Source organism: Podarcis raffonei, chromosome 14 (assembly GCF_027172205.1).
Source record: "Podarcis raffonei isolate rPodRaf1 chromosome 14, rPodRaf1.pri, whole genome shotgun sequence".
In the NCBI taxonomy this organism is placed as follows: Eukaryota; Metazoa; Chordata; class Lepidosauria; order Squamata; family Lacertidae; genus Podarcis; species Podarcis raffonei.
Window position 1 is genome coordinate 18384940 of NC_070615.1, and position 10143 is coordinate 18395082.

Consider the following 10143-nt stretch of genomic DNA (forward strand, 5'->3'; position numbering starts at 1 on the left):
CACAGGGCCAGGAATGTATCTCCCTCTGTGACAAATTCATCCCAGTCTGTGGCTCATTGTTTCGTGCACCTGTTCTAACAACACGGCTTATGCTGCCCTAACTCCCACTGATGCTATTGACTCACAGGACTTGAGCCAACAGACACATTGTTAGCCAAACACAATTTAGTGGCCTTGATATTGTAACAATTGGAAGCAATTCAATTGCCTACATTACACAAGGCGCAAGCCCTGACGCGCCTAGTGGTCCCTTCTGACCTTCAAAGTGCATGCGTCAGTGAAACGGTACGGAGAACTTTTAATGGACGGATTGGCAGAGTTGGACCCTTACATGTGGTAACGATTAGGACTGCCTTGGGCTTTTTAATTACTGTCTCATCTACTGAGGGCTCGGGTGCCAAAGCAAAGCAAAAACAACACAGGGTGCGTTGCTAAGGTAAGGGCACACAAGCCAAACTTAGGACTCAGCTACGCAGCTGCAAATTAAATGTTTTAAGTGTGCTGTAGAGTGAATTATGCAAATGTGACACTAGATGGTGATGGTGAGCTATGGCGAATTCAATACATTTTTCTAAACTTTTTTTAAAAAGGATTTTCGCAAATTTTTTTATATGTGTGTAGATTCCACCGTCTGGAGGAGACTCTTGAGAGTCCCATGGACTGCAAGAAGATCAAACCTATCCATTCTTAAGGAAATCAGCCCTGAGTGCTCACTGGAAGGACAGATCCTGAAGCTGAGGCTCCAATACTTTGGCCACCTCATGAGAAGAGAAGACTCCCTGGAAAAGACCCTCATGCTGGGAAAGATTGAGGGCACAAGGAGAAGGGGACGACAGAGGACGAGATGGTTGGAGAGTGTTCTCGAAGCTACCAGCATGAGTTTGACCAAACTGCGGGAGGCAGTGGAAGACAGGAGTGCCTGGCGTGCTCTGGTCCATGGGGTCACAAAGAGTCGGACACGACTAAACGACTAAAGAACAAGATTCCACCATGAATGTTGCTTGGCAGGGCATCCACAGTTGTGCCATGAACAGCAGTCTGGGCTAAGGAGGAATCACTGTACCAGGACCAAGTCAGGCCCAACCCCATAATGTGACATCCCAGGACAATCTAGCCCCCAACCCCAACTCAGCACAGAGAAGGTTTGGAGTGCACCTTAATGCTGGACGTTGTTGTTGTTGTTACACGTTGTTCCAATCTCTGCATGGTAAGAGACTCCAGGGATTCTAAGCACTTTTTCCAGGCTTTCAGTTTCCTTCCTGTCTATCTATCAATATATCTATCTATTGGTTTTTACATATATTTTCCAAACAGAACAAATCATCTCATCTTATACATCATTTTGGCTATTTTAGCCTGAGACTTCCATCAACCACATCTTATGATTTTCAAACCTCCTCTCTTAATCTTACATTTGTTATCATAACTATTACTTTTAATAATCAGTAACTTAAAATCCATTCTCATAAGTCTTTTCTGCAATATTTCATATGGTTCTCCTTACAAAACCTCTTGTAATCCTACAGGTAGTCAATTGATTACAATTGTCTTTCGAATAACTCGCATATTTACTCCACTTTTAAGAATTCCTGGTTTCGAATTCTCCCTGTCATCTTATCCAATTCTGCATAGCCCATTAATTTCGTCTGCTATTCCTCTTTCGTCGGTAGTTCTTCCTGCTTCCATTTCTGTGCCAATAATACTCTTGCTGCAGTTGTCGCATATAAAAACATTTTTTTATCTTGTCTATTAATGTCAGTGAAATGCTTCTTCTTCTTTTTTTTACAAATGTATATTTCAACATCTTTTTCATCTCATTATAAATCATTTCCCAGAAGCATTTCACTTTCTTACATTCCCGGCTTTCAGTTTCCTTGGAATGAGGGTCAGAGGAGACTGTGGTGTCTTTCGCATGAATGGCTTTATTTACACATATATTATACAACTTGACGACCGGGGGGGGGGCGGGCTCACAGCATGAACCCCACAACATTTTGCTTCTCCATTTGGATTCCAGGCAAGCCCCCAAGTCACAGCTTTGGATCCAGCAAGGAGCAGACTGTGTCTCCTGCTTCTATTATCAGACCAGCTCAGTGTCAAACTGCAACTACACATGCAACAGATGGAAACGAAGTGCTAGAGCCCTGGGGTGGTAAATCAGGCTGTGTCCCGTGCAGGCTGGGGCTGGCGGCAGCTGCAGTCCGCAACCTCAGAGTTGTGCCAAGTTGACAAAGACTCCTCTAAGCACATGTTTTGAGGAGAGGCTGTTGACGGTGGCTAGATGGAATCCATTGTAGCTTTTACCCTCAGCTCTCCACACTAAGAGAACGGAGACTCTCAGTGCCTGTTTTGATTTACTGAAGGACGCAAAAAAAAAAAAAAAAAAAAAAGACCGGGGTTGAATTGCGTCAAAAGGCAGCTGCAGCTTCTTACAGCCAAACAAAGAATCTGCTCTATTATCTATGGAGAAATAAAACTCCGGCATGAGGAACCAAAGCTCTTTGAGTAAGGCTCAGCTCTTAAATTAGGCCCTGGCTACTCCTGGCCGTGGAAGCTTTGAAAACTCAGCATCTACCAACAATAGGTTGGGAATAAACAAGTGCTTCAGGAGCTCATCTAGAGTACCGTAGCTCAGACCCTGGCTCTCAACCACATGAGGAAAAGCCAGCCAGATTAGTTGGACCAGCAGCACCAGAAGCCGAGGTGTTGGGTACCAATCCGGGCTGCAGCATCCTAGGTGAGCTTGTTGGCCAGGCAGGGTTAGCATCTTACGTACCATCAAGCACAGAGGGCACCCACTGGCATAAGTTTGCCTTTACTGATTTATATTTGTTGGTGGCCATTTGGAAAGAATTACTATGATTTAAATAGGAATATGCAAGACATTTCACCATAGTGGGGTAGATTGCGACCAGGTGGCTTTTGCTAAAGTAAGGCAAGTGGCCGCTGTACCTTTGAGCCAAGCCCTGCTGAACTGAGACCTTCAGAGGCACTGACTCTTAAAGCTGTACCCTGCCCTGAAGGACACAAACCCCACAAAACACACCATGCTTCACAAGCCCATTAGACTGCTTGTCAACCAAAGAGACTGACAATGAGGAGTTGCAGTCCTGAGTAGGCTCTAAGTCCTTAGTGAAGGCTGGGTCCATTAGAGTGAATGGGGCAGCGCCCCACCAATCTCAGTTAGCCTTAAGCCAGCCCCCAACCCACCTGCCTTCTTGCTTACAACCTGCCCACAGGTTGTCACTGTCTGCCAACTCCTTCCTCCCAAGTCCCTTGCAGAACTCAGCAGGGAGAAGGATGGAGCTAAACTAGAATTAGCTGGCTGTGTCCTTGGCTCTTCCTCCACCTATCCTTGACCTCCCTGCTTTCTGCCCCACCAATGGCTACCAGTTAACACTGCACCTGAGGAGGTGCAGAAATTTGGGGCAAGTAGGCTGGATGCACAAGAATAAAGGATCTCGGTTCAGTCTCCGACGTCAGAACCAGTTGCTTCCTTGGTATTCTCTGAAGTTCTGCAGCTGAGGCCGGCTTTGCTCCATCACACCCTGTCAGCTTCTGCTCAAGGTCAGGATGGGATGGAGTCCAGCTTGAATCTCCTACTGTGGTTCCTGTTTCCCCCTTTTTTTGGAAATTAAGGTGGTTGTATAAGGAGGTTCTTTATATTCACAGCTGCTGTATAGCCTTTGTGGTGTAGTGGTTAGAGAGTTAGGTTCAAATCCCCATTCAACCACAAAGCTTACTCGGAGACCTTGGGCCAGCCACAGTCTCTCAGCCTGACCTACCTCACAGGGTTATTGTGAGGAGACAAAGACATGCCCTCCAACATTTCTCTGATGAAAATAGGGACGTCAATAATTAAAAACAACAACAACAATTTATTTGTACCCTTCCCATCTGATTGGGTTGCCCCAGTCACTCTGGGAGGCTTCCAACATATATAAAAACATAGCAAAACATTAAACATTAAAGAAACTTCTGCTGCCTTCAGATGTCTTCTAAAGGCTGTATAGTTACTTGTCTCCTTGGCTTGGGGGTTGCATAACTCTGTACCTTCCAACATTTCTCTGATGAAAATAGGGATGTCTTAAGGAAAAGGGTTTGCAAGAAGATCAAACCTATCCATTCTTAAAGAAATCAGCCCTGAGTTCTCACTGGAAGGACAGATTGTGAAGCTGAGGCTCCAATACTTTGGCCACCTCATGAGAAGAGAAGACTCCCTGGAAAAGACTCTGATGTTGGGAAAGATTGAGGGCACAAGGAGAAGGGGATGACAGAGGATGAGATGGTTGGACAGTGTTCTCGAAGCTACCAGCCTGAGTTCTTGAAGCTACCAGCCTGAGTTTGACCAAGCTGCGGGAGGCAGTGGAAGACAGGAGTGCCTGGCGTGCTCTGGTCCATGGGGTCACGAAGAGTTGGACACGACTAAACAACTAAACAACAACAACAACAAGGAAAAGGGGGACATTCCAGGATCAAATCAGAGACCGGGACAGCTTCTTTAAATCCGGGGCTGTCCCTGGAAAATAGGGACACTTGGAGGGTCTGCAAAGGGGGGCATAGGAAACATGTGCACCACCTTGAATGCCTTGGAGGAGAAGCAGAATATAAATGCAATGAATAAAGCACTCCTCCAGACCAGTGCTAATCCATATACAACCTCTCCCTGCCCCCCTCCCACCCCACAAGCTCATAATGTCTTACCTGGAGTACTGCAAAATGGCATAAGCTTTAGTCTAGCTCGCAGCAGCCTTATAATTGGGAGTGGCTGAACAAAAGCCAGGTCAGACCCTCATAATGATTGCGATAGAAATTGGCTGGGAGCTGCATTGCTTTGCATGGACCCTCTCTCCCAGTGCCAGAGATGGGAGAGGAGGAAGAAAATTGTCAGAGGTGTGAGAGGCCTGACCTTTTGCTGCTTGTTTGTCCCTGAGCCTGCCACATCTGTTTGAGGAAAGAACCCTTTTTTCCCTTTCCCCCTTTTTCATAGCTCTCGGATATCATTTGTTGGGGAGCTGGCTGCTGTTTCCATTCCTGAGAAACCCTTTTTGAACAAGAGAGATTGAGTTGATGACGAAACCAGGCCCTCTTACCATCAGGCCACAGAACCTAGGGAATAATATATCTGTCGCTGGGTGAATTCCTCAGTAACAGGGACCCTAGGCTGGTTTTCACCCTCTCACTCTGCTCTCATGTAAGAAGCTTGCTTTGGTAGGGGACGGAGAAAGCAGCTTCAAACAAGCATGGCACACCCTGTGGTTTACGGCATGAGGGTAACGCATGTCAGGGTAAATGAGCGAGGTCAACTGCAGCTATACTAGAGAAGTACTTTACTGTCCTTTGTTGAGCAGTGCATGAATAGCAGAATGAAATGAAGCCGCAGATGGGCAAGGAACAGTGTTTCCTCCGCCTGCAACATCTTCCACATGGATATTTCCAGGCCTTCCGACATTAATGCTACAGTGCTACCTCGGATTACATACGCTTCAGGTTACATACGCTTCAGGTTACAGACTCCGCTAACCCAGAAATAGTACCTCAGGTTAAGAACTTTGCTTCAGGATGAGAACAGAAATCATGTGGTGGCGGTGCAGCAGCAGCAGGAGGCCCCATTAGCTAAAGTGGTGCTTCAGGTTAAGAACAGTTTCAGGTTAAGAACGGACCTTCGGAACAAATTAAGTACATAACCAGAGGTACCACTGTATTTCATAAAGGCTTTGCTTATGATCTCCCCACATTATCTCCCTTCCGCAAAATCTCACATCTCTCTATCATTTCCTTTGGCACTGAGGGCTGGTGTTCTTTGTTTCAAGGTGTTCCGGCAGTCGTTTATCGAGAGTGGTTGTCTCTTATTTCAAAATTCAGGGGGGAACAGATGTCTGTGGATCTACTGTAATTGAAGATACTATCTGGAGTAACAAAAAGGGGGAAATTTGATTCAGCTGACATTTGAAGGTGAATCTACCAAATTAGCAAATGGGGAAGGGGATTAACTGAAACACAGGCGCTCTTCAAAATGTGCAGTTATCAGAATTTTCAGATACAGATCTCTAACGAATGCTTTCAAAAAATTATACATTAAGGGAAATTGTGAACAACCATGAATATATTTGTGAAATATAACACACTATACCATTAGAAATGCTAATGGTGAAGCAATATAAAAATGCCTTAAATAAATAATTGGGGAAATTGCTTGCAAAAATGTGTACAATAGTCAAAACTGCCTACAGAAATATGTTTAGTACCAGACATTTGCACTAAAATACTGATTCTCATGTGAATTTTTAAAAAATAATAAATCGCTACAGAAATATGGATAACTGAATTTAATGCTGGGAAATGTAGAAACTGAGAGAACCGAATTAACAGATCCATCCATTCAGTGCTATTTTTCTAGAAAAAGAGGTGCCAGAACTCACCATCAGTGCCTTTCTTGTTCTCTTATAATGGCAATGGCGCCCATCTGAGAGTTGCTGGAACTGAGTTCTAGTGAGTTACATCTGAAAAAACACCCTGTGTCAATTCTTAATCAGCTGCCCCTCTGCCCCCCTGGCTACACCCATGGCAACGTGAGTTCCTCTTTGCTATCCATGAATATCTGAAAATAAGCACATAATGCAGATCCGCAATGAGATTCTAACTCAAATAAGCTCACCCTGCAGCCACTCAAGGATGCAGAGAGCTGTGAAACTGTCGTAAGAAGGTATTGTTCATTTCCAAGCATCAACTCTATTCTATCCAAAACATCCAACATTTTTTTTTACAAATGCACAAATCAACAATATGAGGCAGCGATGGGGAACCTCAGTCCTGGGGCGGACTCTCCCCTCAGTCTGGCCCTTGGGACTCTCCCCAGAACACACTTTTTCTACATCTACACCAATGGCTTCACACATTTTTCCAGGCTGGAATGTGTCCTTGAATACTGATACTTTTGCTTGTCTTAAAGGTGGATAGTGTCTCTCTGTGTGTGTTTGGAAATTAATCTATTGTACAAAAGCAGAATTAGCATTTATTTCTGCACCCACCTTTCAATGCAGCCCTAATACGGTATAATGTGATCAAATTAAAAGCCACCCTCAAAGCCTGCTGCAAAAAACGTTTTCACTGCCCAATGAAAAGGAAGATCTCGGGTGTTCTACATCCTTGGTGCCACAACAGAAAATTACATCTTCCTCCTGCCTGCTCGCTGAACTGAAAACAGCTTTCTTCTTTCCAAGGTCAGCACTCTGCACTGACACACACAACTGAGGATAGGGATCCTAACAACAAGATATGGTTGTGTGTGTGCAGATGTCGGAAATCTCATTTCATGTCAACAACGCTAGGCATGAGGTCAAGAGTAAATAGGCCTCCCACCAATAATTGAAAAGGCTCGGGAGGAATGGGATGGGATGGAGAAAAGTTTGCTGGTTATTTACTGTGACAGCAAGGCAGATCTCGAACTGGTTGTTCCTAGGGTTGCTAACACCATACTGGGTCCCATGGTTGTCTTATTTCATAACATTCCAAAAATGGAACTCTTTGATTTCAGCTACTTTCAGTCAATGCAGGGAAACCCATGGAGTTTTAAGTTGGATCCAAACACTCAGTAAACAGCAGGGATATTGATTTGTCTAACCTCCCACTAAAACATATTTCCCAAGCACTGAAAGAAGAATTCAAGTTGCAACACTTATTCCCAAACTTATGAAAATCTCGATCTGTTGACAGAACAGACAGCAAAGTGGCTTTTGCTGTTCTGTTTTCACAAGCATGAAATCCCAATAGTCTACAATGTGGGCCCTACATGAATCCCAAACATTATAAATTTTGGGACCTTGGTAAGTCCAGATCACATCTCTTTTAAAATGGCCCAAATATTGCAGCGAAGCATTTCTTGGAGAGCTTTAGTCCAGGAGTGATTAACCTTTTCTAGCCAGTTGTCCAGATCCTTAACCCCCCCCCCAAGTGTTGTAGATCATTTTGAATTTTTGACCAATGAAGACATTGTGGCTTCAGCTCCAAGTCAGCCTCCAAACCACACCCCTGCATGCGTGCCTCTTCTGCTTTGTGTAACATGCAGTCTGTTGAAGAGTTCTGGTGGACTCAGAGGTGTGCGCTGGGAAGTGATGTTATTGGCTCTCCATTAAATAGTGGTGCTCCATTTGTGCCCAACCCTGTCCCACTGCAACAGTGCAGCAGAACATAATGCCATTGTAGGGCCTTGTTGGAAGAGTCTAGGGTGCAGCCTGGATTTGACTGGAAAGGGCTGTGTCTCTGCTTGGCTCTGCTCTCTGTGGGAGAGACCACAGTCTGAAATCTTGGAGTGCTGCTGCCAGTCAGAGTGGACAATACTGAGCGAGATGGACCAATGGCCCAACAGTACAAGGCAGCTTCCTATGTTCCTGTCACACGCATTACCACTGTTTTGGGTCCTTCAAAGCAGAACTGCCTGGGTGGTAAGGATATGCAGGTGTAACATTCAGCTGCTTTATTTCTGAAATTGCACTGGTGTATTTTCCCTAGTAGAGGCATATCTCTGGATACACCAGTGTAGCAGCTTCTTCCAGATCCCAAAGTTCCTCAGCTGCCATATCTGGAGCATAGGATTGTACCCTTCACACTATATCCCAATCCTTTGGTTCAGCATTCCTATTTGAGTAACAGTCTTTTTTCCTGCAATTTGTCTAACTAGACAAATCATAAAATGAATATTTTTCTAGGTGGATGGTGCTTGATTCTGGGGAATATATGCCTATTTAAAAGCACAGAATCAGAGATACTTCTTTCCTCACCCTCTGCAAGTGTTTATTGACCACTTATATAGAAAAGTATCCAAAATGATATCATGCACGTGTAGTAGCTCTTATATTCCATCACCTGCATGTGCATGGGTGGAACAGTTTGTAAGAACTGTTTGTAAAAGCCTTTGTAGCCTATGTAATGCTTGGAGAACCTTTTCTTTTCTGCTGAGGGCCACATTCCCTTGGGGATACTTTTTTTGGGGGGGGCACATGCAGTAGGTAGGGCCAGAGCCAAAATTGAGCAGAATTTACAAGATTGCATAGAACTCTCTCTCTCTCTCTCTGTGTGTGTGTGTGTGTGTGTGTGTGTGCGCGCGCGCGCAAACGCACAGCACACCATTCTCCCTGAGTGATTTTGATTTGTGTCCTTGAAATAGGACTCATTATAGCCTTTATTTCCCTAACATGCTGGATTAAGAAGAAAATCAGACAGATAAAAGACTAGCAGATGAACTTGAAGCTCCGCTAATCAAGAGCATGTGGCCATCTTTGATTGAGGAGTGCTGGGTCATGTTGGTTGCAAAAGCCATCAAGAAAGTCCTTAGCAGCTTTTGAGAGGGTAACTGATCCATTGTGATGCTTCATATGCATGATATTAGGGAGGACTTCAAAAGAAAGACTTCAGAAATATGCTTTTGATAGGAAGCCTTTCAAAATGATATTGGAAAGATACCAGCTATGGGAAAGGCTTCCAGCAAAAGTACTTGTGGGGTAAGTTAAGGATATAGATGATGAAATAGTTGGGATGGGTCAGGTCAACTGAAGCATGGCCATTTATGAGCAGATGACAGCAAGAAACAGGAAAGATGTTAGGGCTGCTAGTGGAAAGATATGTAGAAGGGTGATAGAAAAACAAATTAAATAGTAAAAAAACAAGTTTAGTCATACATTTAGTCAAAACAAGATAGTATGAAGATTTGACACATTGGGGAAAACACAAGTTGGGCACAAGTCTCTTGTATGCCATATGGTAGGAAAAGGGTGGGAGATTCCCAGAGCAAGAATGGTTGGAGCAAACCTCTAAAATGGCAAGTATTGGGGCTTTCGGGAGCATTCAGTCACAACTGACCATTTAAGAGGAGACTTTATTGCATCTGATCACACTACACCTTCTGGCTTGGTAAGACTCCTCCTACCTAGTAGTCGACTTCATCAACCAAATAGTCTAGATTTCTGCTGTGCTGGGATACTATACTGTTTGCTTAAAGTGTTGGATTATTTTTAGCATAGGTTGTGTACATTGAAGCAATGTATTCCATACGAGAACTGTATTAATCAAAGTGTGAATAAAGTATTGAAAAGGTGTTCCATGTCCTTTTCTCTTGTTACTGATACTGGTGGTAACTGACAACTG

At 44.2% G+C, this 10143-nt stretch overlaps 1 long non-coding RNA gene across 1 annotated transcript; it reads right to left on the reverse strand.

The window, feature by feature from the left end:
• Positions 1–1798: 1798 nt before the first annotated feature.
• Positions 1799–6507, reverse strand: LOC128401681 (uncharacterized). The gene is made up of 3 exons (XR_008327501.1): positions 6423–6507; positions 5763–5909; positions 1799–2357 (listed from the first exon to the last, which is right to left on the reverse strand). It is a non-coding gene; the product is annotated as an uncharacterized LOC128401681 (long non-coding RNA).
• Positions 6508–10143: the final 3636 nt, after the last annotated feature.